The 16361-nt window shown below is 43.4% G+C and overlaps 2 non-coding genes across 2 annotated transcripts; both read left to right on the top strand.

Annotated features, from left to right (window-relative positions):
* The first annotated feature begins 328 nt into the window (after positions 1–328).
* On the top strand, positions 329–410 carry Trnas-uga. The gene has a single exon. It is a non-coding gene; the product is annotated as a tRNA-Ser (tRNA).
* A 3754-nt stretch (positions 411–4164) lies between these two features.
* Positions 4165–4246, top strand: Trnas-cga. Its single transcript has one exon. It is a non-coding gene; the product is annotated as a tRNA-Ser (tRNA).
* The last annotated feature ends 12115 nt before the right edge of the window (positions 4247–16361 follow it).

The raw sequence follows: 16361 nt of genomic DNA, 5'->3' as shown, positions 1-16361 counted from the left end.
CCTTAACACAATAATATATATGTACACGTGCCTCGAAACGAATAATTACTGTAACACAAAACATTTTATTAAAAAAAAAATGTTTGAAGAACGAAGAAAGCTTCGCGTGGAAACGCAACCCGAATCCTGTCCCCTTTCGCAAACACGCGCGAACGTTCATCCGCTGTCATTTCACCAGCGCGCTCCTGAATGATACGGGTAACGCTCGAGTGTCTCCATCTGTGAATAGCGTGTCGCAGCAACGCGACTCAGAGTTAGCACACTTGTTGTGCACCTGTCAGCTGCCACATCTCCGCGCAGCATCAGCTGACGAGCGATTTGTGCGTGGGCAGTCGTGGCCGAGTGTTTAAGGCGATGGACTTGAAATCCATTGGGATCTTCCCGCGCAGGTTCGAATCCTGCCGTCTGCGGAGTACATTTTTTGTTCTTACGGATTTTTTTTTTATTTTATACAATTATAGATAGATCCCAACCAGCGACAGGCTCAGTCGTAATCCTGTGCGTTATCAGTACCGCGACGAAACCAACACGGTGGAACCCAGAGATGTTCGGACGAACCTGTCAAACAGCTGCTACATGTATCAATATTTTGCCTCGGTGTCACAATCCCTTCTACTCCTTTCAAAACATATCCACATTGTCACAAAAAAGTACATTTAAAAAAAGTTTCACCGATATTTCGACAAAATTCTCAAGATCAGTTCGAGTTCAACACTCAGTGCATCGACGAAGCTCCATCTCGCAGCTCTGCAGAGAAACCATAAGCAACGGTATATGGTGAAAAAACAAAAAAAAATGTTTAAACCCTGACACCTTGGACATCACGTGGTCAACAAGGAGGCCACAGCTTTTAGGCACTACCGATGAGTTCTATGGACAACACTAAGTCATGTCGCAAGGAACGCTAAATTGAGTGCTCGTATGTGGGACATGAGATACCATTTAAACTTTGACTGGATTGCTGTAGGAGATAAAAGTCTTGTCAAAATTTACGTAACTTTTTCGTGTCATGCAATGTTCAAGGGTAACGGTTAATGTATCGCATATAATGTTTTCGAGACATTTATTTGGAGGTCGTGTTTTAAACCCAGGCGAAGATCGCATAATTTCGATCAATCGAAGATGGTGCTATTGGCTTGGGTCACATTTTTTGTGTTCCAGTTAATTGCCAGAAACAAGGTATTTCAGCAACCACGTGGTAATCCGTTTCTCAAAATCTGCAAAAATATACGTTTATATTTGACAATATATATATATATATATATGGAACCAGACGACCATACAAATGATAAACATGGTATAACAACGTCATTTTTTTTAATGAAGTGCCTATATTATTAAAGGTCAGAACATTACTGTTTAGTTTTTGCTCAAAAACTATGCCAGTGAAGAAATGGCTTGATTACCGAGGCATTGCAGAACTGTGGTCAATAAACCTCAGATTGTGTGCAATGAAACGCGTGCATTATAAAACACTATGCCTGTTTTTTTGTTGTTGTTTTTTTTTGCGGAGGAGGGGGGGGGGGGTTCGTTTTTGGAAGAACCCTGATGCAAGATTTCGAAGTTCTTTTTTAATATTCCCGGGCAGCTGTAATGGGAATATATCAAGCGTTTCGCATCAAAATGATATGAAGTATGCACAGTGCGAAGACACAGAATTCGACGGATTCAGCTCACTCGGTTTACTAGGCTTGCCAAACCGGGGAAAAGACCGCAAACGTCCAAGAACAGGCGGATGATCTCGAAGTATTTCGGACATATTTGAACCGCTACAAGATAAGTTGCACCCGGGTTGTGCACTTTTATCGGTGTTTATTGGTGCAAGACACCGATAAACAGTCGCCGGTGACAAAAATACAAAATTAGTGAAAACCGAAAAACACCGGCGGTCGAATATTTTCTCCCTGATAAAAACCGGAAATCACCGGTCGTTGAATGTTTCCTACCGACGGTTATTTTCTGCGAAACTCTTCCCCGTAGAGGTTAGCCAAGCGTGTTATCTCATAGATGCTGCATCAATCCAGTATCTATTCAGAGGTCGCTGTGGTTCTTTGAAGACACTGCCAACATTAGTGTGGTTCAGGGCCACTGACTGATCTTTCAGAATTTGTCGCTTCGCCTGAGAAACGGAGATGCGTTCGTTGTCGTCTGTTTAGTTTTCAACGGCTTCCGGGGCTGCGGGTTCTGTTTGGTGTCACCCTGTCTTGGGTTCGCTGGAACTGTTCCACTATTTTGGACAGGCGAGCTGACAGGTGTAGGTTTCGGTAACCGGAAAAAAGCTCACCGGACAAAAGCTCACCTATTTTTTGGCGGAGCCCTACAAGAGCACCCTTTTTTTTGGCGGACCCGGACAGAAGCTCACTTTTCTTTTTTTGGTAAGTCGAACGAAAGTTTACTCGGTGTAAACTGGGCTGAGCTAAACTATGGGCTTAATGGGGTCACGTAGACAGCCCTTTGAAAAGTATATTCTTTTAACCAGGTAAACTAAAAAAACCTCGCACTTTTGAAGGTTGTGCTGTGATTTTTTTCTACTCAGGATGACCGTGCTCCGACGACGACCGGACTTTGCTCCCGAGATATATGGAACGTGCACGAGGCCACGCTAAAAGACAAGGAAAGGGCCGATAAGTCGTGTGAAAGGCAGAACAAGGGTCTCCACAAGCTTGTGGGACAGGACCATCCAAGTGTCTGGAGGTTGATTGAACGCTTTCAACACAATAAAACATTGGTCACTGTAGCTTTGGTGCAAGCACGCCAAGGTGAGCTCCCGGTGAAGTTTTCGGAAAGCACCGATGCGTTATTAGAACTGCCCGAGGAAGCTCTCTGTGGACTATCAGCTTGACAGAAACATGCCGAAACTGCTGGAGGCAGTGGGAGGCAATACTGGCCTTTAGGGATTTGAGCAATAAACATTCTTTCCTTAAATAAGAAACATACCTTGCGCGAGTCATACATACTTTTTCATAGAATGTGTTGCTTATTTTGTCATATTATTTGAGCTTATGTAGAAAAGCAAACAATTTTATCTCTGCGAGCTTTTGTCCGGGTTGACGAATATTTCCGGTGACCTTTTGTCCGCAGAAGGTTCTCTGAAAATCCTACCACACCCACAGCAAAAGCTGCAACTAAGATATAAGATGAAGCTGTGCGTCTTTTTGCCGATTCTGAGACGGAAGCTAGTGCTGCGGCTAGAAAAAAAGACATCTTCAACATTTGGCACACCCATCGTTCATGTTGACTGGGTGTACAAAGCATCATTTTTTTTCCTTCGGTAATTACACTTTTTAGCCTCGCCACGCGTCGTTCAGCCGAAATACACCGGTGTTTCAAGAATAAATAAAAACCGAAAAACATCCGCCGATTGTTCTTATTGATAAACACCGGAAAGTACACACCTTAGTTATATCCAGTCATATTTATCCGCAGTGCTTGAACTCGTCGTGACAAAATGAATCTGCACCACGCCACCAACAGCACCAGCCCGCACTGCCCGTGCCGGTCGTACACACTTCTCTGCCTGTCGCTCGCCGCCTTGTCTGTTTTCTCTCCTTGACTTTGGCCATTTTGACTCAGATACAGAATAGGTCAAGAATCAGGCTCTTCCAAAACCTGATACTTGAATAAATAAAAAAAAAAACACGACACAAGGGAGAAGGAAAAGACAAACACAACGAAGTCTCAGAGATTTCGTTGTGTTTGCCCCTTCCTTTTTTCTTGTCACGGGGTTTCTTCAAGTGTGAAGGTTCAACAGCTAGCCTGCGCCACAACTCTTATTTCTTTAAGTCCAAAAGCTCTCTCTGCGCCTCGAAAGTTGGGCGTCATAGTGATGTCGAGCGGCCATTGGCAGCTTCAGTGTTTCTCCTTCAGGTGCTTGACAGGCCTCGGTAGATCTCGCTCCAGAAGCGAGGCACGCCACTTTTTCGGTCGCGTTCACACGGGCATCGTTTTCCGAAAAGATGAGCCAATAAGATTCATCGTCGGTCAGGTTCGCCAGCAATAAGTCAAGAACGTCTCGATTATCGTTCAGAACCTATGAACTATGAGGAGTAGTAACAATAAGTAGCCGTTTTTACCTCAAATTAATCGCGATCAATCTTTGTTGTGTTAGTCCCTAAACATGTAGAATAATGCATATGTAATAAAGCGTCTTGAAAGAAAAAACAAGCTCTCGTGGCCGAGTGGTTAAGGCGATGGACTCGAAATCCATTGGGAAAATCCCGCGCAGGTTCGAATCCTGCCGGCTGCGAAGTACTTTTTTTTTCTTCATTTTGTATCTGGATTTATGGCTGTGATCATCCAACTGATACCGCAAGAGCACTGCCCAGGAGCTGCAGGCCGCTACCAAACAGTGTGCAAAGTAATGTAGTCGTAAACCTACTTAGCTGACATTCTGGGACATCCGAGTCCGGCCCCCCAGCGCTGTTCATTCCCGTAGCTAGACTGTTGTTTCATTATTGCTTTTCGTACAGTTAAAACACTCCTATAGACGCTAAATTTCCGGCTAAATATAGCAGGGAAATTTTCGCTAAATTTAACGGGAAATTTAGTAAATATTTACCGCTAAATGGGAGGAGGGGAGGGGGCATATCCTCCCTTCCGTATCCTCCCTTCCTCTTCCTCAAGAGCTGTGCTCTAATTTACCATTACAGAGATTTGGAAACGTTTGGAAACTTATTTTATTTATTTATTTAGTTATATATATAGAGAGAGGGAGAGAGAGAGAGAGAGAAAAAGGGAAAGAGAGCAGCTCTATTTTCCTTTCCCCAACTTTTGTCCAATATATTCAATAATCACTTTCTTCCCTCTCTGTTCGCAATATTACAACGATTGCACTTGCAAATCTGACCTCAATCTCATTATATATATATATATATAAAGAGAAATATTTTTTTTTGTAATTTGTTTTGCAGCCAATTAGAGAGCGGCATTAGCCGACGAAGCCGTCGTGCAAGCAATCAAGGACCACGAAAAGTGAACATTGTAAGCCTCTTAGCCACGAGCTGTATTTCTTAAGCCTGTTACAGCTGTGTCGTGTACTTTCGCCTCACTTCACCCGCATGATATTATGCAGGTTCCTTGTCTCACCAGTCCGCATTCCCTCTCCATCTCACCTAATTCGTTTCCCCTTTCCCCTGACTTGATAACCTATCCTTTCCTTCCGGACTGTCCTCCATTTCACGCGACTAGCATTCGTCACCTGCTCCCGCTTTCCCGTTCCTTCTTTGTCCCCTTTCGCGTTTTCCCCCTCTGGCTTGAACGCCTTTTGCTTTCATTTCACGCGATCTCTTTCCCTTCGCCAACAACAGCTTCTCCTTTACTTCAGGTATTTGGGAATTATTTCCACGTACATCGCTGCCACAAACCACGTTATCCACTGCCCAATATCGTGCTCATTACGGAAGGTGGAGACGTCCACAAACCATAATTAACTGTAATTACAAAATCTCTTTAGTCGTGCAGCTTATCGTATTTGTAAACGGCCGGTTCTGTTGGTGTTCTTGATGCCCTATGTTAGATTATGATATGCTGCATGCTCTTGGTGTCTCGTAGCACGCACGCTGTGACGCCACAACATGATCCTTCGCGAGTAAATGTGCCATTTCTTTTCAGTGCAGCTCGAGGGTCATGACATCGTAAAGGATCGATATATCTGAAAAGCGGCAACAGTCGTCAGTCCTGGCGACTCTGCTGGCATCCGAGCTGATGTAAAATCTCACCGGGGTATCGCAATGTCAAATCTCGTCGCTCGGTCGGCCAGCGCGAATAATCCAATCGGATTCAAAACTACTTCGAGCTATCATCGCTCGGGGAATTTACGACTTCGCTGTCGCCTTCTTATATTCCTGCTCCTGCCATCGTAAAGATTACCTATACCATATCAATATTTATATAGAGTGCCCCCATTGACACTTGCGCCATCAAACGGGACTGAGTAAAGGCTTTAAAAGTTTCCATACACTGTCAATATTAAATTCGGCTAGAAACAAGCTTCGTTTATTCGATCGAGGACAGCTCCAGGTACTTCCTCGATGACGTCAAACGGCCTCCGCTCCCTTTCACACCCTTCCCGAAAAAAAAAAAAAAAAAAAAACGTTTTGCGCATTGCTCACACGCGAAATAGGTCTTACAATATTCGGTTGTCAGAGAAAGTAGCCGTACTTATGGCATTTGAAACCCATGATTCTCGATAAGATAACCTATATCTAACCTAAAACGCGCCTACATATATCTTAATTCTCCCCCTAGAAGTTTAAAATAATTAATGCTTTGAAAGGAGCCGGATTTTTTTTTTTTGATAATTATTTTTTTAGGGCGGTTATTGAGGTGAAAACGAGTATAGACGGTTAGCGCAGAGCGAGTTAACGCACCACGGTGCAAGCGCGCACGTAACATTAGCACGCCACGTTTCGGCGGAACCGAGAGCGAAGTATCCTCCAGTAAACGAAACAAAACCCCCAAAAAATAAAGTTGAGGTAACGGATGCGAGCATAGGCAGGAAGGAGGAGCTCAGAAAAACGTTAGACGCGAGTCAAAGAAGGTGTCACGAGTCGTCACAGTCAGGCAGAGAAAGAAACCCCAGGAAGCCCGCACTCCTTTACGATGCTTACGCGAAAACCTTATAAAAGCCCGATTTGTTTTCTTTTTTACGGCCTTTTTTTTTTTTTTTTTTTTTTGAAGGGTACGTTAGTGACGGACAGACGTTTACGTGCTACGAACCAACCAAACACTCAATAAAAAAATTTAATAAAAAGGTGATACAGTACGACTGAAAATCCTCGGGAGCTCTGAAGGCTCAAAATAAAAATTAGAGACAGATGCGCTTATGAGATACTCGAGTCTAGGTCGTGTGGTATAGAAAAAAAAAGCACTAAACATAGGAAAAAAAAATTCGCCTGCACATCGAAAAATACGAATTTTTTCGATGTGCAGGCGAAACCCAAATTGTACCCCTGTGGGGTGATGATAGCGTTTGTATCAACTAGTGTGCGCTCTGAGGCCCGCCGAACTCAAAGCGTACACAAGTTGGAACAAACGCTATCGTCATTACACAGGGGTACAATTTCGGTTTCGCCAGCAAATCAAAAAATTCGTTTTGTAACATAAATCCATACAAAAATGAAAGTATAAAAGAGCGAGGACGAGGACAGGACTAGGACATCTTTCACGCGTGCCCTTACCAGGCGAAAAAAAAAATCCTAGGCTTTAAGCGCACAGCGTGGTATGTTCACGTTTCTCGGTTCGTGACTGGTTCTTCGGCATACATATCAGCACGACGCCGCCCCCTCATTGTCCGAGAAGCGATCACAAGGTGCTCGGGCGACGCCCCGCGTTTCTGACAGCGACGCGGCTATGACGTAACGTCGCTGCGGTGGAGCTGCTTCTAAACAACGCGCTGGACCGGAGCGCAAGTTCGTCTGCCTCTTGATCGCTGGGTTTGCGGCGACGTCAGAACGCCGTGCTCTGATTGGAACGAAAGTGGGTAGACCTCACGGCAGCTAGCATTGAGGTCTACCCACTATCCTACTGGTCAGAGTCAATTATAGCTCGGCGTTCTGACGTCACCACAACCCCCCGATCAAGAAGCAAACAAACTTGCGCTCCACATAGCCCAACGTTACTACCCCCCCCCCCCCCCTCCCTCACTTCAGTTCGCCTCCCGTTGTTTGAAGCGCCATCTAGACTTTCGTTTCAAAATTGTGTTCCACATAGTAAGGGACCTCACCCTAGAGTACGGTGGAACGCCATCCAGACGCTATGCTTCGAAACGTACGTATCTCATAGAGTACAAAGCAGTCACCATAGCAGCCGTCCGGCCTCGTCGAACGACGGGGGGCGAGTCGTGGTTGGAAAGAGATAGAGAGAGAGATACTAGAGGGGAGGAACTCCTGCGTAACTGAGCTAATCTAATAACGTTGGCAATCCTGATGGATTGTGCATGAACGCTTATTTTGTTGGTTTTCAGAGCCATTGAGGCTATTCGAGGCTCGAATACTCAAGAGATTTAGAGAAAATAAGTACAAATGTTGAAACACTGCTAAAACGCACAAGCAGTCTTGAAGAGAAACAGTAAAACTTGAACAGAGGGGCTGCCGCGACAGAATCTTGATAATAGACATGGTTGATTCATTTCAGCAACATGTTCAGACCATGGATTAAAAAAAAATCAATTGATTTGCAAAACAGGAAACGTTGAAATAACGTTATCACATACCGACTAAACGAAGCGATAAACGAAAACCAGTGAAACCTTAAAATTGTGGTGTTCAATGAGGCCTTCGCAGATAAGCCTGGATTAGCCATGACCAGTAGGGAGCACATCCATCGGCTTTGAAAACCCAATGACCGCTCCCAACCTCGTGTGACATTAAAGCTGATAGACTTTCGGGAAAAGCAACTCATACTTCAGAATGGAAGGAAACCCGAAGGAAAAATCCATCAATGTAACCCTGTTTGGCAGTCAATGTTTTCTAGTGGACCGCTGACTGTGCCTGACTGTACGTCAAGCATGTCTGATTGGCCAACAAGTTACTCTGACCGACAGTCAAACTCCAGTCAGACCCCGCTTGTCGGCTTTCTGATGGTTTCCTGGCGGCAGTCGGCCGCCGCGAAATGCCATCAGGATGTCTTGGTGGTGATTCTGACTGTACATCGATTGTCTCTGACTGTACGTCAGAAAGCTTTGACGTGCAGACAGACGTACGGTCAAAGGACGTAAAGTTCGTTCGGATACCACTATTTCGTCAAATCTATGAATACGAAAAGTAATCTATGCACGAGAAAACGATTTTGGGACGTGAGCCCATAAAACCGCTGACGTTAGAGATATTACACGCAACCGACCGACAACCTTGATCAGGAGCCCGCCGAAGCGACGAACACGACACTTCGCACTTCGCTTCGCCCATAGAGGCTTCGCCGAGCTTTCATGAACGATCGCTCTCGACTCGTTTTGTTTGCCCGCTCGCTCCAACCTGTCGATCCTGCCCGGGCTCTACAATGTCTTATGTTTTAGTAGAATTTCTACTCGACAAGACCCAGCCTGTTGTGAGTTCCGACGATGTAAGGGACTTTAGCGGTGTAGTTGAAGAAGACAGGGTGTACCAGGTCTACTGGGCCGGTGATGCGCGAACAAAAGGATCGTTCTACGACGCGAAAGTACTCTACATGGCAGGTGAGTAGAACTGAAGTACGGCGAGTGATGTACGAGTGCTTTGCATAACATGCTGACGGCTGAACTGCATTTGCAGCCAAAGCATTTCGTATAAAACGAATAGTCAAATCGAGTTTCTCTAACGGTTGCGTAGCATAGCGGTTATGGTGTCCAATTTGTACGCGTATGGTCGCGGGTTCGATGCGCGGTGCTGGTGCTTTTTTTTTTCTCGAACATTTTGTTTTATCGAGGCATTTGGCGATATTTATGAGTGCGTATAGCTTTACTCTTATATAAATGCTGCCCTTGTTGATGAAATTCCCTTGGCAGTGGCAGTCAGACGTCATCTGATGGACCATCAGATGACGTCTGATGGTCCATCACGTTCCACCAACGCTGCTGACTGGCAGTCAGTGTCCCAAATGACGTAGCTTGATGGAATTTTTAATAGGGAACTGAAAAACACCGCTATCTCAATAAAAGAAGACCTCTTTTCGTCCACGTAATTTTAAAAAAAAAATCTACTATGGAACAATTCACGTATAAATACGTATAATGAAGACAGGGCCACATTAACCTATAATAAATTAATAAACAGGGCACTGTACACTAGAGACAACGAAAAGAATAATAAGGCAATGCTGAACCATCGGATGGGCCCGACAGTAAATAAGCCGGTTGTCCACTCCCGGGGCGGGCTGTCCGGCGAGCCGGCAGGCTAGCATCAAGTTCAATGGAGTGACGTAGTTCACTAACGGAGCAAAGAGGGCTGAGGCTTGTATGCTTTAATGCAAGGAACGTTATGAATAAATCAGTCGAACTAGAGACAGTGGTGTTTTTCTTTGACACGCACTTTATAATGATCGCCGAAACATGGTTACGCAGCGAAATCCAAGGCGCAGAGGTGGTGCACCGAACTACAAGTTAGCACGAAAATATAGAAGCTCCCGAGGGGGTGAAGTTGCCATAGCCATGAAAGATAACCTTATCTGCCATGGTATAAGCCAGCTGGAGAACTCTCAAAGGAAATGGTGCAAAATAAAGTTTTATGGATTCTGGATAACGCTTGGAACGGTGTACAGACAACCCGACTCATCACCGGATGATTTAGGTAATATCCTTGAGTTTTTACTAACACATACTATTAAACAGAGCAAGATTATAATTGGAGGAGATTTGAATGCTCCCAACGTAATTTGGTCGGATGACGGTGTGGCCTGCCACGGAACTAGCCTATCGGATGCGCTTTTTTTTCTAGCATTTAGTCGGTCTTTGTCAGTTTGTCGAAGAGCCCATGAAGATTACTGAAACATCGCGCACATTGTTGGACCTCTTTCTCGTTAATAAACATTTGGACCCCTGTAGAGTTTCTGCTTATGAGGGAATCTCGGATCACATTTAAGTATTCCTTAAGTGTAATCTTAACTTATCTCAGAGCGGCGCAGCTGAAGTTCAGCTGTATTATGATTACGAAAGAGCAAATGATGAGCCAGTTATTGATTACTTAGTAGAGAGTCTTGACGGGTTTTACGATGAGGCTGATGTAAACAAGATGTGGTTAAACTTTAAGAACATTACAAATCACCCCCTATCAAATTACATACAAAACAAAAAACTAAAACAATAAAATGCAAGAACCCATTGATTACCAGAGGCATTTTGCAGGCTAAACGTAAACTGAAAAGTCTTCGTAAGTGTCGCTGAACTGGTATTTCTGAACGAAATGGAAAACTGAAATCAATGACAAAGCTAGGTAAAGAAGCCTATCTTAATAAGTCATACCCTCATTTCATTACATTCTCTTCTCAAACGTTGTGGCGACATCTGTCCCCTTTAGGGTGTAGCATTACTCACATTCGCATTGATGACAACGTTGTGAGTGACAGGAACAGAATCTCATTTGAGTTTAATCGCTATTTCAGTCTATTTTTACAATGGAGAGAAGCGAAGCAAACACCATTTATAGCGAGAAAGATCTAATGCGTGCAACTTCATGTCAGAACAGGACATTGTGTCGATGTTCATATCACTAAACGTAAAAAAAATCGACTGAACCAGATGGCCTCCGAAACTCGTTTCTTAGGAAATATGCTGAATTGTTGCAAAATATTTTAACTGTGTCTTTTCCAAGTAAATCGGGGAATCCGCAATACGGGACGACTGGTTAATGGTTAATAACAAGAGTTGTACCAGTTAAAAAGGTGGTAAAATTAACTCTATCGATAATTATCGCCCCATTGCTTTAACTTGTACGCTGTGTAAATTACTGGAGTACATTGTAAACAAACAGTTAATATCTTTTCTTGATGAAATGACATACTAAGCGCAAACTAACACGTTTTTCTTAGAGGGCTATTTACAACATACGCAACTAATTGAACGTTATGAAATATCCAGTCATGTAAATGATCGTTTAAAAGTGGGCGCCATTTTTATCGATCTGTCAAAGCGTTTCATCGCGTACCTCATCACAAGTTAATGAATGTACTCATTGACCTCGGTGTTCCTCCATTTTTTTATAATATAGATAAAAGCATAACTTACGAAAAAAAACAGCGAGGGAGAAAGAATACACCTAAGCACTTCTTATGAGTTGTGAACGCTCAAGCATGTACATCAATCTTGCTCTACGCTTGTTAGCGCGCTGAATGGCGCGCGCTGGACTCTTAAAAATAAAGAGCCGCTATGACTCTCTTTGGGGGAGGGGGGGGGGGGGGGGCGGGAATTGGCGCGCCGCAGATTTGACTCCTCTACGACTCCAGTTTGTAGAGTCACTTGACTCTTACTTTAAAAAAAGTCATGCGACTCTCATCACACTTTAGTCATGGTGGTGTATGGGCGACTCCAGGTGACGTAGTCAACTGCGACTCTTTAACGACTCTTATCCAACAGAGAAAAAGAGTCACACGACTCCTTCCTGGTAATCCCCATGACTCTGTAACAAGAGTTGTGAGGACCCTACTTTTATGAAGAGTCCCCCGACTCCTATCGCAAAAGAGTCATGGGAGTGTATGAGCGACTCTCCGAAAGATAGTCAGTGCCGACTCTCACTTTGTCTGGAGTATAGCAGCACTAGTCAAGTATCAGTCTGCCGAACAAAGAGAGGCATAGTGATCGTTAGGAGACTTCTTTCCGCCTGCGAGGTTCAACTTGAATTTCCCTAAAAAGGGTCAACTGCGTAAAAGCATAAAAGTTGAAATGGAAACTTCGATTCCACCTAAAAGAAGCGGTAACATCAATTGTCTGCAAGTGTAAACGTCGAAATGCAGAACTGATATCTTGCAATTTCCTGTAATGAAACGTGGAAAAATGAACGATGATGGTCTTATTGATGCTGAACTGAATGCTGCTCTAAAAGTTATCGTGAAACACAACAGAAGCTTTCAGGACAGCAGTGTTTTGTTACATTGGAAGTTGTACACAGCAAAAAAAAATGTAAAAGTTTTTTTTAATCGGCAGCTTAACTTTCGATTTGATTACACTTATCATTTACAATAGGTTGTATATCTTTTTTATCACATGTCTGGACTATTGGCAAGAGCTGGTGTGAACCAGCACGTTCTGTTGCTTCATGCCTGCTTTGAGTGGACAGGTGGGTGGCAATACATTGCAGGAATCTTCAAATTTAACAATAAAGATAGCTGTTTTGTCTCAGCTCAAATCACTGCCATTTGTGCAAAGGCAACTTCATGAGTCCTACCATGCGGGTACGGCAAAACAAACCACAAGTATTTAAAACAATTACTTTATTGGAAACTAATGTGATACATATTAGCTCAAAAGCCTGCTTCGGCTTATCACAGCTGTTTTATCACAATAACTAAACAAATAACATCATAAGAAATAATACTAATACACAAAACTGGTATAACTATTCGACAAGAACGAAAATAAATTACAATGACAAGTTTTGTGAAGGCTTGCTTTGCCTGCTTGTTGTTGCGGATTAAATTAGAATAAAAAAATGACAAGTTTCTAAAAGCTTGGTTTGCCTAGTTGCTGTTCTTTCAAAGCTTTGTTTTTCTTTTTGCAGTTTCTTTTTTTATGGTTTGGATCCTCAGATCAACAGATGCACAAAAAAAAAAAAAGAAATCCAACAGAAGTTTGGATACACAATAGAACACAAACCTTTGTATTATAGCTGGAATATTCACCAAATACTATGGAAAACATTGAAACAGTAACCGTTATTGGTAATTCTTTATCCCTGTTCTAGGAATGTGCTCCGAGTGCTGTCACAACTTTCACATCTCTTACCGAAATCTTTGTATTTTTTTACCCATCAGGTGCTCAAGCACAAAAAGTGTGCTTCGTCAATTCCCCCCCACATTCTGACCTTTCTACGCTCAGTGCATGGCTAACACCAGAGAGATTCCTGCTGAAAAGTCCAGGACGTCGATTCATAGGTGCTTGTAGACAACGCACATGCTGCCAGATGTCCATGGGTGTTTTCCAGTGAAAAGTAACGTCGGGTTCCCGAAAGTCTTTACTGGGTCCTGGGGGGATAAAAAGTCAATGATAAGAAATAAGTTCTGGAAGTCAGACGAAGTTGTAGGTGAGCAAAGTAAAATTGTCGAGGACATGTTAAGTCCCCACAGTGTCATAGATGGAAAGTTCATGCAGCAGAGTGAAGGCAAGTGAGGCAGACGCCCGTTGCTGCCCGTCTATATTTCGCTTTCCCCAATTCTCACTTGATTGTGAAGTGTTTCGTACGGTGGAACCAGTGCATCAGGGTGTCTACCAAATTACTGATTTCAAATTCCTTGAGTTTTCTAGAATTTTTCTTGACTATTTTGATAAAAACTTCCTGACCACTTCTGGGTCAAAGGATCATATTTCGGAAACGTTATTCAGCATACCCGTGCGCATGCGCAACCATCAAGCTTTGTTCAGTATCGCCATTCCACTTTCAGTGGTCATTTTCCCTGATAAAGCCAACTTTCTGACGATTTCCATGAGAATTTCAGGTTGGTAGACACCCTGATGATGTCTCAGGTTACAAATGGACACCATAAAAATGCAGAATATTGCATTCAAAATTATTTTAGCCGTCAGGAGGAACCTAAAATATTCCCATGGAGAGAGAAAGAGAGCGTAGAAGCGGGGGAGGCTGCTGCTGCTATTGTCCACTTTTTCTTTTAAAAAAATATCAATTTAAGGCTCAAAGGGAAAGTAAGTAATAAATAAGTAAGTGCACTGAGAGCACTTGAAGCACAAGGGGCACGGTCCCCACTGAGGAAAGAGAGGAAGGGTACTAAGTCTAGCTGTACCTGTTCTGCAGCACCCTTCATAAGCTAGGTGCTAGGCAAGACTGGGTCGAATCTACTGAGAGAGTCTAGTACAGTCAAAGAAAGTATCATAAAATTCTTTGCTGGACGAGCTGCTTCGTGGCTGCAATGAAAAAAAAAGAGTACATTAAGACAGGAACAAGGAAGGAAAGGAAGACGTTTTTTTTCTGAATAAACTAGTTGGTAGTGAGGACTTGTTTCTTCCTTTCTCGTCCCCGTCTTATTGTGCTCCGTTTTTAGTTGTAACGAAAGCAAGCCACGATGGAATTTAGAGAGGGCTAAAAGCTTGCTTTAACATCTGTGTGCATGTGAGGGAACGCTTCATGTACAAGGCCTACTACAAGGAAATAATCATCACAATTTTCCATCTGAGTAACAAAATTATGCATCGCTGCATTGCAAAGTGTGCTGTCACTTGTTGTGTGCTGTACCGACATAGTGTCCCGTCATTTCTGCATGCAAAAGATGCCTATGTCGGTACAGCACACGAAAAGTTACAGCATACTTTGCAATGCAGCGATGCATAATTTTGTTACTCAGATGGAAAATTGTAATAATTTACAATTTTCCAATAGTAATTGGTAATTGGTTTATCATCTTTGCTTAGATAAATGTTACTGAAGTTTGGCAGGAAAGAACCGCTTTCGAATATGAGCCCGAATTCGGTCTTTGGCTTGTTCTAAGTCATGGCCAAGGACTCCTAATAAAATACTGAAATAGCCAGTTGAGAAGACAGCGGATGATACTTATCTCACTTGGTCTCCAGCTTTAAAAAAAATGTTTATTACAGATTGGCATAGCGAAGACACCCTTTCAAACAGATTTTTTTTAAACAACCATAGTTACATGTGAGTTATCTTTAACATGAGTAGTTACATCGACCACGCAAACGGCATGGCTTTCTTCGCTCTTGTCCCTTCCCCTATCTTGTGTTCTTTTGCGAAGATCGGCATTGATAAGAACAGCGTAGGCTTCGACGACAGCAAACAGAGCTTGTTAGTGGTTGTCCGCGCCGATTTAATCATAAGAGTCTAACCCTCTTTTTTAAGAATGCAAACAAAAAAATGCTCTCCCCTTGCAAAAAAAAAAAAAGGAATAAAGTGTATTAAAGTATGACCATAGCAGCTCTATACTCACAAAGCCTGCCAGTTGGATGACGGAGTCATAGAGTGCCTGGTCACCGATCTGGAGCGTGAGGATTTGGTAGCGCAGAGTATTAAAGAGCAATTCCTCGGGGAACCTGGACATCAGCACACAGCTTTTGCAGTGGCGAGGACCCGAAACAGACGTTTTTCGTGTTTCGCGTCCGCTACGGCGAGACTCTTCCCCGTTGTATGCCACTCCACCTTTTCCATTTCGGCGACCGGTTCTCGTGGCAATCTGCCAGGTTTTGTCAGTATAAAGGAGGCTATGGTACGACATATGCTGGTGCTCTGTAGCGGGGCGCCATCCTGCTGTGTAATCTTTGGGCAGACCCTTAGTCCACAGTACTATAAGAATGTAGAGGTTATTTATCCTACCTGTGACATTATCTACAACTCGCAAATTTCAGTGCTGCATTAGATTGTTTACAGCAAGGCATGCAAGTGAGTCACGTTTTTTTTATCCGCAAACTTTCAAATGGCCCAATTGTTTACCTTGGCAAAAACAGCACGGTTCGGGGCACTGCCACGCAGGCGGCAAGGCGTTGACACCAAGAGGTCCTGTTCTCTTTCCCTCGCTGGCTCTTGTGGTACCCTTGTCTCCGTCCACTGAAAGGAAAGTCCCTTCAGTCTCGTGCATAATACTTGAGCCTCCACTGAAGCAAAAATGTTTCCGTACGAACCTACTTGCCATTAAAGACCAAAGTTAACTTCTTCGCTCTTATTTTCTACCCACTTAATACAATGGTTTGTCAACAGGAACACCACCGTTAACTAGAA

This window comes from Ixodes scapularis, unplaced genomic scaffold, assembly GCF_016920785.2.
Source record: "Ixodes scapularis isolate PalLabHiFi unplaced genomic scaffold, ASM1692078v2 PGA_scaffold1__304_contigs__length_218370807, whole genome shotgun sequence".
Classification (NCBI taxonomy): domain Eukaryota; kingdom Metazoa; phylum Arthropoda; class Arachnida; order Ixodida; family Ixodidae; genus Ixodes; species Ixodes scapularis.
The sequence above is the reverse complement of the archived record's forward strand: the minus strand, read 5'-3'. Positions and strand labels throughout refer to the sequence as shown.